The 15,436-nt window shown below is 48.0% G+C and overlaps 1 protein-coding gene across 7 annotated transcripts in view; it reads right to left on the bottom strand.

Annotated features, from left to right (window-relative positions):
- Window positions 1-15,436, bottom strand: part of LINGO1 (leucine rich repeat and Ig domain containing 1) — a 495,185-nt gene that overhangs the window by 371,513 nt on the left and 108,236 nt on the right. Inside the window, exon 1 of one of the 7 annotated variants that reach the window (XM_050967002.1) lies at window positions 2,627-2,850. The exons of the other annotated variants lie outside the window; for them this stretch is intronic. The gene's annotated coding sequence lies outside the window, so the exon portion shown is untranslated. Of the gene's footprint in view, window positions 1-2,626; window positions 2,851-15,436 lie in introns of those variants that run through there. 7 annotated transcript variants of the gene reach the window in all.

The following is a 15,436-nucleotide window of genomic DNA, read 5'->3' as shown; positions in this document are numbered from 1 at the left end:
GGGGGATATATCAACAAACTCAATATTTCAGCTCAGATCCCCTTAATTCCTGTCCTCCATGGTTCCCTAGCAATTCGTAGAGTTCTCCTCCAGTAGCCAACCTCTAAATAAAGATTTGCAAGGCTGATCTCAGTAGCATGAGAGGATTTGCCCCTGTCACCAGCTCGCCTGAATCCATGGGTGTCTCACAAAGTGAGCACACCTAGTTTTTCATAGTCTGACCAACAGGTTGGCCTGTGTGGGTCTTATACTGCACAAATCAAAGTCTCTCAGTGACCAAAGTGTGGTCAGCAGTGGGCCTTCATCCAACCTGGGTTATGGTAGAGGGAAGATCTTTCCCTGACCCCTCCTTTCCTGGCTTCACCCAGGAACAGCCCTTTGATAAAAGCTGTCAGCCCATATTATTTGGCCTTCGGGCTTTGATTGGCTGCTTTCTGCTCCTAGCTCTTCAAGACACTGGAGGACTAAGACTCACTGGTTCCACCTGCAGCTGACCCTGCAAGACCTTTCTAGGCAACTCCAGAGGTCCAAAACTTGCTGTACTTCTCTTCTTAAAGGGCTGCTTCTTGGGGTGGGGTGCACCAAGGCAACGGGGTCCCTGGCAGGGGGCAGTGAATGCCGAGTACATCCCGTCACACTCCCCCACCACTATATTCCCCTCTGACTACCTTAGCCTGCTGGGATTATCACAAGGCAATCCATAAATCCAGCTGCAAAAACACAGCCATGCTTCTCTGACTGGATGCTGGGGGAAGCCATCTGCAGAACAGACAAGCAGCCACTGTTGGGACCTGAACAAAGTATGCCTGAGACGGCAGCTGGACAAGGCATAGCTGAGGAGGTATGTGGCACTAAGCTCTAATGCAGTAGAGGTCCTTGGGCAGAGGCCACCAGCTTTTCCAACTGCAGGACCAATCGTATGGATTAATTCCTCTCTAGAGACTACAGTCCTGGGGGAAGCCTGCTAGGTCTTCTTCGCCTCCATTCTCTGAAGTTAGTGGAGCCATTTAGGGGTAGTTGAGGAAGATTACACCCTTTCCTCACTGCTACAGGCTACTGAATAGTGTTGCAGAGACCACTAACTAATGGCCCACTCCTACCTCTGGGGGAGGAGCATAATCTCTCTTCCTGAGAGGTCTTTGGGTCCCTGTACAACAACCACACTTCTTTTCACAGCTCTAGGCTGCCCTTCCTGCTCTCCAGGTGAATGCAAAGCAGCAACATATGGCAGTGGTCAGTGTGGGACCTTCTATCCCATTTCTTTCTGCCACACTCAGGGTTTGAACAGAGAAGTTCTGCATCTTATTTATTTTTTGGTGGGAGAGGCCACCACTCACCCCTGAAGCAGCCTTTAGGAATGTCTCCTCTTAGAGTATTAGCAAGGTTGAACCACAGCCGTGCTGAGGTGGGTCTTTCATCAGCTCTCACAAGATCAGCCCTGGTCAGCAGCTGGATGGGGGACCACTGAGGGACTGATGCTGATTCACTAGAGGATGAGTTCTTTCCGAGTCCATACCGAGCTAACTCCCGAGTTCTGCTGTCCTTTAGATGAGAAGTAAAACCAAGAACTCGACTGACCACTTGTGGCCATTAAAGCTCCCTCGACGCTTTGTTCAAGAGAAGGCTTGTTAGCCCCTAGCCGAACTCCAGTGTGCATAACTGCATCCTGGGAAGTGAAATTCCCACCCACTCGGGCTGCAAAGGAAGCCCAGCTGCTGGCCAGGTCACTCCTCAGGCTCTGTGCTGAGAAGGCAAACATGGCACTTTTGATGAGTGGGCAGGAGGACTTAGGAACTAGAACAAGGCTCCCAACTTCTTCCATACATGCACCTTATAGTCCAGCTTTGTTCTTTACCACTTCCCATGTGCCAAAAAGACAGTTTCCCTGCCCTCCTTTGTCAAGGCTCTTCAGGGGAGGCCCTGTCTCTCCCAACAGGAATGTTTACACAGCCCTCGGACACAAGCCTCACAGCCCAGGTCAACAGACTTGAGCCAGGGGGGCCCATGCTAGCTGTGTAGACAGGGCTTTGAAATTGGAGCTCTGGTTCTGAAGCTCCCGTCCTTTTCTCCTCTTCAACACATTGTTTATACAGCTGTTTTTAGAGCACTAACACGAGTCTGCTGACCCTGTCTGGGAGGCTCACTTCCAAGGGCTGTGTAGACATATCCTACATGTCTATACAGTGCCTAGCATAATCGGGCCCTGATCTCTGGGACAATAGTCCCCGTTTCCAGCCTTGGAAAACAGAAGTACCGAGAGCTAATCTCTCTTCCCCCCTCACCCAGAGGGAATGCAAAGTCAGGCTAGTAAATCTAACACACACAGATTTCCCCCTGACTTCTTCCTCCCACCAATTCCCTGGTGAGCACAGACTCAATTCCCTGGAGTTCCCCACTAAAGAAAAACTCCAACAGGTCTTAAAAAGAAAGCTTTATGTAAAAAGAAAGAAAAATACATAAAAATGGTCTCTCTGTATTAAGGTGACAAATACAGGGTCAACTGCTTAAAAGGAATATGAATAAACAGCCTTATTCAAAAAGAATACAATTCAACACACTTCAGCAACTACACACATGTAAATAAAAAAGAAAACATATAAATCACTATCTGATCTTTTGTACTTACAACTGGGAAACAGAAGATTAGAAAGGCAGGAGACAGAAAAAATCACTTCTCATAGCCGAGAGAGCACAGGCAGAAGACAAAGAACTCAGACACAAACTTCCCTCCACCCAGACCTGAAAAAGTCTGGTTTCCTGATTGGTCCTCTGGTCAGGTGTTTCAGATTACTTCTTTCCAGGTGAAAGAGACGTTAACCCTTAGCTATCTGTTTATGACAGATCTCTAGGAGGGCCTCTGGAGACTACTGCAGTACAAACAACAATAGTTTAACTGCCTTCTCCCCATGTAGGGTAAGGGGGAAAGCCATAGAGTTCACGCCCACATCTCCTTTCAAAGAGCGCCATCTCCTCCAGCTCCTTGAATTCACAGTACGCTCTGTTGCCTGGCTCATTGGAACCAGACAAGTCCCAAAAAATCACACTGTTAAAGAGGAAAACCCACTCTCTGCAGACAGTTCCCAAAAAGGAAAAACAACCCTGATGATGCAGATTTCATGGCCCACTAATATCTCATTTGAAAACCTTCTTGTATGTAACACTATCCTGAACATTAACACAAGCCCCACACACACATCAAACAATAGGTTTATTCAAGAGACAAAAAATCCGATTCCATTTCCCCACTCATCTTGCTGCTCTAAAAGAGAAACCCACATTTAAACCCCCACCCCTCCCCACTCCCAGTTGCACATAGCAGAGACACGAAAAAACAGAATGCTGTGGAGGCAGAATGGCAGGGAACACATTTCACACCCTTTCATCAGTTAAAAATACAGACATAAGGGAATACAAAGCATGGGTTGCAGAATAGATTTTCAGCGTGGCTGAAGTACCCGGTACTCCATCCTCGGAGCCCATTCCAGACAGGCCCGAAAACTAGCAATGGGCAAATTCTCAAAGACCTGGGGCACTGTGAACAGAGTGACACCCACACATGTGGCTGCTCATCCAAATGACCTGAACTTTAGGGGGTTGAACAAGGAGGCTAGAAGTCTCCTAGGAAAGGGATTGTTCACGAAAGGCTCGGGACCTAGTGCTCACAGTCCTGCTAGATCCCGGACATGCAGGGAGCAAGCAACAATGAAAAGCATCAGGGAGAATGATCCACACTTTGTTTTGGCCTTTAAGCAAATTAAAGCTGGTTCATAGTGTATCTGAATGGATTCAGCCAAGACCCAGTTCAGGTTCATTCTCTGAGTTTATTTCAGGTGCAAACCAATACAGGTCCTTTTACAGGATCCATCCTCAGGGGGCACCAACACCCAGCAAAGTCAACAACAACAGTCCCATTAACATCAATGGGTGCAGGATCTAGACCCAACTCTCCAAGGGAGCCCTCTCCCTGTCTGACCTGCTGGGTCCCCACCTGCTCTCACTTACACGGAAATAAACCAGGACACTAATTCGTGGCCTTCCATGTGAATGAACAGAATAATTCCCGTGTATCTACGGTATTTAACTCCTACGCAGATTCCATCGATAAATCGTTTCACCCAGGAAAGTTACAAGGAAATCCTTAGATAGGATCCTATATTCTCTCTCAGTTACTTGTGTGGATTTTCCACCTTCGAGATGTTTGCTATTTAGCATTCACAAGAAATCCCTTTAGTGTCACAGGCTCACCAGGCCGCGTTAGGCCTTCTGAGCTGATCAGAAGAGGACATTCTCCTAGAAGTGGTCTATGGCCTGGAGAGATGAATGCGCCCACACAGAATCATATACAATCACAGAAACGTAGGGCTGGAAGGGTAAGACCAAGAAAACTTCTCTCCATCACTGTGGGGAGTGGGACTAGAGGCAGTGCATTGACTAGAACCAGCCAGCACATACTAATTGTGCCTGGTGCACACACTCATCCTGGGCCTGGACTGCTCCCCACCTGCATGCTGTCTTCTGGCAAAGAACAGATCCAGCTTCCTCAAACCACACCTGCTACCTGGAACTCCATCCCATGGGGTTAGAGGCAACTTGCCCCTTACTCAACGTGTTGTGGGGGAGGTGACAGGGGAGCTCCCTGAGGCTCCAGACATTGCCGTCAGGGACAGGGTGGACCTACATGGTAGCTGCAGCTCTACAAGACACAGGGAGCCCCACCTTAAACAGAGCACAGGAAAGCAGCAAAACAATGTAGCTGATGCCATGTGATGTCAGCAGCTGCACTGGGCCAGAGTGAAGTCTCCTAGCTAAACCAGGAAGGAGTGTGGACTCTGAAGCTGCATTAAAGCAGTTTGCCTGCCACAATCCCAGGGATGGATCTGCAAACCTATTCATTGGTGCCTGCTCAACCTGCCTGCATGGTGTCATGCGGTGCCTTTGATAGAAGGGGCTCCTTGCGCACACGTTCGCAGTCGAGGGCCCTTGGAAGTCAGCAGTGGGCCCAGCCTACCCAATCACATCCCGGGCAAGGAAGCAGAAGTAAGTGCAAGTTATAATTAAGACTGGATGTTTGAAGAGAAACATAATCTCCGTTCCGTGGGATTCGCCGGCACAACAGTAATTAACGTCTCATTAACATTCGCCTAATTAAGCAGTTTATGAAAGTGGGTGGATTTGCATACTGCTCCACTTCAGCTTCAGTGAATTCAGCTACACAAGCATTAAAATTAACCCTTTTGTGGAGGTAGCATATCCCAGTATCATCCACGCGGCTGTCTAGGGACCCCATACCAACCTCCTTCCAGTACACTGTACAATAACACAGCGGCAAGCAACCCCACAACAGGTCCATTCTCACCTCCACCCATGGGAATTCGAACACACAACTTGTCTCCTCTGGGCACCAACAGCCACCCTATTGCCATCCACAACTAGGGATGAAATTTCTGAGACAGGCAGACAAATGAAAAACTGTCTGCTGGGAAAGGAATTTTTTACCCCTGCAAATGCCCTACTCATCCTCCTGCCCCATTACTGTACTAAGGCGTGGGCTCGATTTTCACTGGAGCCGTAGTGAGGAGTCTAGCTGCTCACAGTAAGTTTCCTGGACTTTCACCTTTGCAGATGTGGGTTCCAAGCCGCCTTTGCCCATGAGTGAAGAGAGTTCACTGGTCTCTGCCTGCTCCCTACAAGATGGCCATGGACCCAAACTGCTACATTCCTGCCCACCATGTGCTCAGAACAGGCCTAGTACTGGAATAGCAAGGGTGTATCCTCCCAGTGAGGACTGAGGTGCACGGACCGGGCAGGGCTAGAATGGAGCTAGCAGAGACTGTTCCTATTCAATTATTCTAATGTGTCCATTGAAGAAGCTGGTTACCTGGTTTCTATCTTCTCTCGCTAGCTCAGAGTTTTCTACACCTGCACATCACCATAGTATCTGGCGCCTTGCACATAAAATCAATAGCAGTAGTGGAGTCATGGAGTCTCTGGCACTTCTCCTGTTATGGGGTCAGAACGCTGCTTGGGGCAAGGTTTGTGGTTTATATTAATTTAGGAATTATTTGGGGATTGCTAGGGGTTATAGGGTAGAAAGGGGCATCAACACTGTAAGCATTACTCTTGTCTGTGGAAACAGGACAGTTTTGAAACATATTCTAAAGCTGGTCAGACTCTGGATTGATCTCCTCTGGGAGTTTGTTCCTTGATCCAGAATGCATCATCCCTAGGTCTCATATATGTCGCCTCGGGCTTTGAGATCTGCACTGTGCTTCATAGATCAACATTTGGTTTTCCATGTAACTGGGACTTGATTCACTAATTGCTCTAAAAGTTAGGGCCAGGGCCTTAGGCTGTCATCTGAAGCTGATTAGGAGCCGGTGGAGACACCTGAGTTCCTGCAGAGAGGACTCAGCCATACATATTTCCAAGCTTTCTGCAGCATCTACCTGAACTCTTCGTTTCCACTAGTGCCAGGTATGAGGATGGAGAACAGGAAAGGCTGAGAATGGCCATGTCAGACAGCCACACAGCCTCCAAGCCCTCACTGAAACAAGGAAGAGGAAGGAATGATGTGAGACAACAGGCTGAAAAAGAATCCTAGACTCAGCCAGAGGAGAGAAGGTCCTATCTCCTCAGCCAGAGAAGAGCAGCACGTCAGGTCCTATCTCTTCCATCTCTACCAGCACTCTCATCCTTGAACCCACTTTGCCGAGCTGTTCCCAGCCACAGCCCAGGGATAGGACACTGGTGTCCTCACCTCACTGCGATTGGCAGTCTCAGAAGAGGTGCCAGCATAGGAGAAGGAGCCACCGCGGTGGATCTCCAGGGGTGGCCCTTCCAGGATCATGGCACATGGATGGGGAAGCATTGGGGAAGCTCACACTGTAGTGACCTGTGCTGTCACTGTTCTATGGATAAAACAGAGCATTGATCTCCAGGGCCATCAACCCATCACCAGCCCTAAATTCCTGACCCCAATCTGACCTCTGTGTAATTTTTGCTCACATTAGATCAATCTTGTGGCATCTCTGACAAGTCACTTTTTACAGCAAGGTGATTCAGCTGTTGTAGTTGCTAGAGGAAGAGATTTCTTTATTTAAGAACTAGACATCCAGCTCTCCTGCAGGCACGTGTGCTATTACACAGGACTGTGCCTAGCAGCTGGGAGAGCACCCAAAGGGAACTGCCCCCTCCCAACCTGCACAAAGCAGCAAGTCAGTGATGTTTAACCTCTCTAGTGTTCTCGAGTGCACGCTGCATTTACTCATTCCTCTCTTCAGCTACCAATAGACATAAGTTATGGCTGAACTTTGAGAAAGTTCCGATCCTAACTTCCTGCCTGCTCCCTTTTCACTACAGTGAGCCAAACCAATGCACCCAGATCTCATAGACTCATAGACTCATAGGTCAGAAGGGACCAATCTGATCATCTAGTCTGACCTCCTGCACAAGGCAGGCCACAGAACCCCACCCATCCAATTTTGTACAACCCCTATCCCAGGACCGAGTTATTGAAATCCTCAAAAATGGTTTGAAGACCTCAAGCTGCAGAGACACCACCAGCAAGCGACCCGTGCCCCACGCTGAAGGGGAAGGCGAAAAACCTCCAGGGCACCTGCCAATCCGCCGTGGAGGAAAATTCCTTCCCGACCCCAAATATGGCGATCAGCTAAACCCTGAGCATGTGGGCAAGAGTCACCAGCCAGCACCCAAGAAGGAGTTCTCCGCAGCAACTCAGTACCCATCGCATGCAACATCACCCCGCAGACCATTGAGCAGACCTGTCTGGTGGTAATTCAAGATCAATTGCCCAAATTAACGATCCTATCATAACATCCCCTCCATATACTTATCAAGCTTTGTCTTAAAGCCAGGAAAGTCTTTTGCCCCTACTACTTCCCTCGGAAGGCTATTCCAGAACTTCACTCCCCTAATGGTCAGAAACCTTCGTCTAATTTCAAGTCTAAACTTCCTAATATCCAGTTTATACCCATTCGTCCTCGTGGCTACATTAGTACTAAACTTAAATAATTCCTCTCCCTCCCTAACGTTAACCCCCTTGATATATTTATATAGGGCGAGCATATCCCCCCTCAGCCTTCTTTTGGCCAGGCTAAACAAGCCAAGCTCTTTGAGTCTCCTTTCATAAGGCAGTTTTTCCATTCCTCGGATCATCCTCGTAGCCCGTCTCTGAACCTGTTCCAGTTTGAATTCATCCTTCTTGAACATGGGACACCAGAACTGCACACAGTATTCCAGATGGGGTCTCACCAACGCCGTATACAACGGTACTAACACCTCCTTATCCTTGCAGGAAATACCCCGCCTGATGCATCCCAAAATCGCATTTGCTTTTTTAACAGCTGTATCACATTGGCGACTCATAGTCATCCTGCTATCAACCAGTACCCCAAGGTCCTTCTCTTCCTCCGTCGCTTCCAACTGATGCGCCCCCAACGTATATCCAAAATACTTATTATTAATTCCTAAATGCATGACCTTGCACTTTTCACTATTGTATTTCATCCTATTTCTATTACTCCAGTTTACAAGGTGGTTCAGATCTTCTTGAATAGTATCCCTGTCCTTCTCCGTGTTAGCAATACCCCCCAGCTTCGTGTCATCCGCGAACTTTATTAGCACATTCCCGCTCTTTGTGCCAAGGTCAGTAATAAAAAGGTTAAATAAGATCGGTCCCAAAACCGATCCTTGAGGGACTCCACTGGTGACCTCCTTCCAGTCCGACAGTTCACCTTTCAATACGACCCTCTGGAGTCTCCCCTTTAACCAGTTCCTTATCCACCTTACAACTTTCATATTCACTCCCAGCTTTTCCAATTTAACTAACAGCTCCCCGTGCGGAACCGTGTCGAACGCCTTACTGAAATCTAGGTAAATTATATCTACCGCATTTCCTTTATCTAAGTAATCCGTCACCTTCTCAAAGAAGGAGATCAGATTGGTTTGGCACGATCTACCTTTAGTAAATCCGTGTTGCAATTCGTCACAATTACCATTGACCTCTATGTCCTTAACTACTTTCTCCCTTAAAATTTTTTCCAAGACCTTACATACTACAGACGTCAAGCTAACAGGCCTATAATTACCCGGATCACTCTTTTTCCCTTTCTTAAAAATAGGAACTACATTAGCAATCCTCCAGTCATACGGCACAACACCCGAGATTATCGATTGCTTAAAAATTCTCGCTAACGGGCTCGCAATTTCACGCGCCAGTTCCTTTAATATCCTCAGGTGGAGATTGTCCGGGCCCTCCGACTTCGACCCATCGAGCTGTTCAAGTACGGCCTCTACCTCAGTTGCAGTAATATCCACTTCCATATCCACATTCCCGTTTATCATCCCTCCATCATCGCAAGGTTCCTCACTAGTCTTATTAAAAACCGAGGCAAAGTACTTGTTTAGATGTTGGGCCATGCCTAGGTTATCCTTAACCTCCATTCCATCCTCAGTGTATAGCGGCCCCACTTCTTCTTTCTTTGTTTTCTTCTTATTTATGTGGCTGTAGAACCTTTTACTATTGGTTTTGATTCCCTTTGCAAGTTCCAGTTCAATGCGGCTTTTAGCCTTCCTCACTTTATCCCTACATGTTCTGACCTCAGCAAGGTAGCTTTCTTTACTGATCCTGCCTTCCTTCCACTCCCTGTAAGCTTTCTGCTTTTGTCTAATCCCCTCTCTGAGTTGCTTGCTCATCCAGTTTGGCCTGCAACTCCTGCCCATGGTTCTTTTCCCCTTTCTCGGGATGCAGGCTTCCGACAGTCTCCGCAGCTGTGACTTAAAGTAATTCCAGGCCTCCTCCACATTTAAATCCACTAATTCCTCCGTCCAATCCACTTCCCTAACTAATTTCCTTAACTCTTTAAAATTAGCCCTCGAGAAGTCGAAAACCCTAATCGCAGATCTACATTTGTTTATCCTTCCATCTAGTTTGAACTGAATCAGCTCATGATCACTCGAACCAAGGTTGTCCCCTACCACCATTTCTTCTACGAGGTCCTCACTGCTCACCAACACCAAGTCTAAAATGGCATCCCCTCTCGTAGGTGCTTCAACTACTTGATGAAGAAATCCATCCGCTATCACATCCAGAAAAATCTGACCCCTATTATTTGTGCAAGTACTAGTCCTCCAGTCTATATCCGGGAAGTTGAAGTCCCCCATAATCACACATTTCCCCTTTGTGTTTACTTCATTAAAGACATTAAAGAGGTCTCTATCCATATCCCAATCCGATCCCGGCGGTCTGTAGCACACCCCAAGCACTATCTCAGGGGAAGCTCTAGTTGCTTTTTTACCCAGCGTGATTTTTGCCCAGACGGACTCCGTCTTATCCATTCCATCGCATCTTATTTCGCTACATTTAATTTCTTCATTGATGTACAAGGCTACTCCCCCACCTTTGCCTTTCTTCCTGTCTTTTCTGAACAGCACATAGCCTTCAATACCCGTGCTCCAGTCATGAGTACTATTCCACCAGGTTTCGGTAATCCCTATAATATCCAGCTTCACTTCCTGCACGAGTAACTCCAGTTCCTCCATCTTGTTACCTAGGCTCCTCGCATTAGTGTACAAACCTTTTAATTTTCGGCGTTTGGTGTCAGTGACATTCTTTCCCCCGTCGTGCACAAACTGTCTGCCACCAGCATCACCTGTTACTCTGGTTTCTACTCCACTATTCCTCCTTGGATCAAATCTTGGGGCCGCAAGGGTATCCCCGCTCACTTTGTTTACTTCCCTCTCCAGGTTATGTTCTGGCGTGGAGATCTCCCGAACATTTCCCAACCATCTCCCCCCATCTGGATGCTCCCAAAGTTTAGGGGAAGTTGGATGAGGAGCCAAACTTCGCTAATTAGTTTGTATATCTTAACAGCAGCCTACAGTGTCTGACAGGCCTTTCTGAATGGGTGAACGAACAAAGGTAACTTCCTAGCACCCTTCTCTCAAAACACAGGCTATCATAGTCTCTTACAGCTGATGTGATGTCCTCTCCAAAGATCAGCATCTATGGAAGAACGAGAGCCTCTTTTCCATGCACTGGCTGGAGTAAGGGTAGCATAGACCATCAAATAGGGAGCATTCCCTATGCAGCCTGTTAGCGATAAGTCACTTGAAATGCTGGGCATAATGTTCTCTGCTGTTAATACCAGCTTTCTGTTCTGGTGTTGGATTAGCAAAGCCGCTGCATCCATCATGCTCTTAAAACCAACATACACAAAACTTGCCTTTTTTTTTTTAAGTAGGGGTGAAAAACTGAACCCTCAGTGGCTAACGTGTGGAGCCGAAATGCAACTTTGCTGCAAATACAGTGGAAGAGAAAAATTCATGACACAGCCTTTCATTGAAAATCAATAAAGCCCAGACCTGCCTGTGATATACACACTCAATTTATTCCCTGCCTAGCTCACTGGATCTTCACTGCCAGGCCCAGGCTTTCAGATAAGGCACTAGCAGGGAATAAAGCATTTTTTGGCCTGAAGGCACAATAAGCTTTTATTTCCCACGTTGTTCTCCCCTTCCCCTTCCCCCTAGGTGGGAAGGGTCTGCAAAAGTCCTATGGGACACAAAGGTCACATGACACTTAGCATTGTATACAGGTCATGCAAATCTCACTGAATACCTGGATGCATTATAACATGGGTGCGCTGGGGAGCCAAGGTCATTCATGTGCATGAGTCCATTATCAAGTGAGTGCATGCATGTGTCAAGCACATGAGTTTGCATGTGTACTGTATGTCTCCGTGTCCATGTGTTAAGCATGTATACACGTATATGTACGAGGCTAAAGTCTGCACACAGACACACCTGTGCAAACTTAGTAACTCTAATGGGCTGGCCCAAGTGTGACAGAGGAATTCAGCCCGTGGTGTCTTTGTCTGTCCCGGAGTATGGCTGTGTGGAAAGCTGCTGTGTGGCTGTTTACATGCTGGGCTGAACAAAGCCTTCCTAATGGCTTCTGTCCTGAATACCATGGCTCAGAAGAAATCACTATATTCTCCCAAGATGTTGCAATAGGGAGGCAGGAGGATTCTGACTAAGTGGATTTAAAAAAAAAAATTCCCCCTCCTAAAATGATTGTACCCAAAGATAAAGTAAAATAAAATGAATAAATCCCATCTGTCCCAGCCTCGTCTTTGCTGAGCCTGGTCATTCATCCCTGGGCACTTTCACTCACCCTCTCTCAGATCGCAGCGCTCTTCCCAATAGTCGGGAGCTATCACGCCACACGATCCGTTCTGCTCCTTACAGTCTTACTCATTCCAGGCAGATCACATATGCACACCAGTGCACATCTAATCCTGGAACATGAGCATCTGACAGAAGGCTAAGCCAGGGGGAAGGGCATAGCTGGCTGGGGAAGTTACCCAAGGTGCCACCAGGCACTACCTGAAACCCACTGGCAGAAAGAAACCCCCGTAATCTGGGTTTGAGAAAGGCAGCTCTGTTTGGTACTTGCCCCCCCCCCACTTAAAACAAGAGTGCTACAGTATTCGGCCGCACGTCCGATTAAGGTTCCGTTTATAAGGGGATTAGTACACCATTAATAGATGTGATAAGCACGTTACAGACATAAGTAGAGTATGTTATGGACAGTTATAAGCACATTAGTGGAAGGTGCTGGGACAGAAGAAGCAGTTTCCACAAAATCCAAAATATGTTGTTGGGTCAAACAAAAATCAAGCTATTTCTGTGTGTCCAAGTGAATCAAAACGTTGCCTTTCACTGCAGCAGGACATTAATCTGTGTTCTCCTGAGCGGCTGCAGTGCAGGGGCAGCTTCAGTGGGGCTTCCAGCTTCATGAACCTATGAAATCATGAACCCAAAGGTGCCCAAACAAGCAAACATATACTTCTCTTGGCCCAGTGCAGATGGGAGGAGCGGGTTGGAGAGTGACCCTGCCCCACATGCACCCCACAGTGACGGTTCCTGTTCCACAGGGCTGGGCTCAGCTTTCCTGCTCCAGGCACCGCAACCTGGCATATGGGGCCATAGCACCCCTCAAATTTGGCTCAGCCACCTCTCCGTCATGATGGGAGCAGCCAGGCCAAACCTGAGTGGTTCTCTGACCCTGCGCATGCCAGGCTGTCATGCCCAGAGCAGGAAACTGGGCCCAGCTGCTACTGCAGGGTTAGTGTGGGGATGACTTGCTCTCCAACCCTCCTTTTGCCTCCTCCACAGGTCCTTTCCTCCACACCAAGTCAGGATTAGAGTTGCTGTGCAGTGGCAGAGGCAGCTTCTGCAGGTAACCAGTACCCCCTAGGCAGTGTAGTGCATCCACTGAACTGGAGGCCTCATGGGAGCTGTAATTCAGGTGCCTTCTGCCCCTGTTCTCCACTAGGAGCCAGACTCTCTGGCTGAACTAGATCTCTCACAATGCACTATTGTCTCCCCCTTTGTTTGAAGTTATACAGTGCATGATGGATGTAACGTGATCATGGTGCATCAAGGGAGTCCAGCCAGCAAGTCTGGTCTATAAGAGGAGAATGGGTGAAATAGGGCACCTGAATCACAGTTCCCATGAGGCAGGGCAGAGGCTCAGGGGGGCCCAGATTAATGTCGAACGGACTCAAAATGAAACTTTATAACTCAGGAATTTTGAACTGAAATTGTTTTGGAATCTTTCATATTTCAACTTTTCCTCCCAAATTGAGAGGAAAACCAAATTTCAAAATATTGCAGTTTACTATTGAATAGAAATTCCAATTTTCAACCAGCCCTCCCCTTAACCTGTTGAACTCTGTACCACTCAGTAACAATTAGCCATTTCTGACAATATCTATTTACATTTATTAATCTGTTAAAAGCTGTTTCTGAAGTATGATGCAGTATTCCAGACCTAAGCACCAAAGTGCAGCACTGACATAAAAATCATCATTCAATGTATGTAGGCTATTCCTCTTGAACACTGCAGTATTTAGGGATTATTACTGTAAAATACTGCAGGACCTTTTTTTTACCTTTTAAATACTGGACAATCTCCCCCACCCTGGCACACACTTGTTTTCATGAGGAATAACTCTGTGAGAATGCATTGTTAGCTTGTGGAACTCTCTGCCACAGAACTAGGGAATCCTGAGGAGAGCATCCAATATGATAAGAGGTTTAGTAGGAAAAGTTGAAAGAATTGGGCTTGTTTAGTCTACAGAAAAGAAGGCTGAGGGGGGACAGGATAACAGTCTTCAAATATGTAAAAGGTTGTTACAAAGAGGCTGGTGATTAAAACTCGTCTCCATGTCCACTGAGGGTAAGAAAGGAAGTAGTTGGCTTAGTTTGTTTAGTTTGCTGGCAATTTCAAAAGATCCAAACAAGTTCCATTGAAAATTACATTTTCCAAAATTTGTGGATAAATCATTCTCCTAGGGGAATTCTGCACCACTGCGTATGTGCAGAATTCACATCCCGTGATGATTTCTTTGCTTCCCCCAGAAAAATGACTTTCTGACAGGGAAGCAAAGGGAAGCTGCAAGAGCAGTCACACACCACTCTGTAGCAGTGCAGGTACATTGTTTCAGACACCCAGAGCAGCTGATGGAGAGGTAAATCACTGCAGGACTGGGGACACCCCAGCTAGTGACTTCTACCCTGAGCTGGGATCAGCTGCTAGCCCCAGCTGGGCTGGAGGCAGGAGAGGATGGGGCTTCCTCTTCTCTTGCAAGGTGTGGCTGGGATTGTGTCAGATCCACCCCCAGAAACCTCCCCCAGCTGCAGGAAGCTCAGTATCCTCCCCTGCTTCCTGCCCCCATCACTCCTCAACTGCTCTCCCATCCATCTGACCCCTGTGCATCTGGATGTCCCATACCCAGACACCCCTACCAAGCCTCACCCGTACACCGAGAACACACCTAGCACTCCATACTGGAATCTCACCCCACTGAACCTCAATTCCTGCATTTGGAGCCACCCTGCACTCAGACCCCTGCCTCCGGACCCCCACCCCTGCCCCCAGACCACCTTCCATTGAGCTCCCTGCAGTCAAACCCCCACCCTGAGCCCCCACATCCAGACACCCCACCAAGGCCCACTCCTCCAGCACTAGACCTCCCTGCTGAGCCCCAACCCGCCTTCATCTGGAAGCCCCTGCAGAGACCCATTGCCCCTGCACCTGGAATCCCCCTTCCCCCTGAGCCTCTGTGCATCCAGATCCCCCCACTGAGCTACCTGTACCCAGATTTTCTGCACACAGAACCCTCTCATCCCACACTGAGGCCCTTCACACTTGGATTCTGCCTGGTTGAGCCTGCCTGCCCCACACCTGGTGTGCCTGGCACAGAGAGGCAGAGCCCCAGGGTGTTTCTGGGGCAGGCCCAGGCCTTGTGCTGTGTCAGGGTCAGGTGCAGCCTCACTTCTGAATCCATGTCTCAGGGGTGGAGGGGCTGCAGCGTCATCTCCTACGTTCATGCAGCCCGTGGCCTCTGCT

Source organism: Gopherus flavomarginatus, chromosome 9 (assembly GCF_025201925.1).
Source record: "Gopherus flavomarginatus isolate rGopFla2 chromosome 9, rGopFla2.mat.asm, whole genome shotgun sequence".
Classification (NCBI taxonomy): Eukaryota; Metazoa; Chordata; order Testudines; family Testudinidae; genus Gopherus; species Gopherus flavomarginatus.
This window is presented reverse-complemented; position numbering and strand designations above follow the sequence as displayed.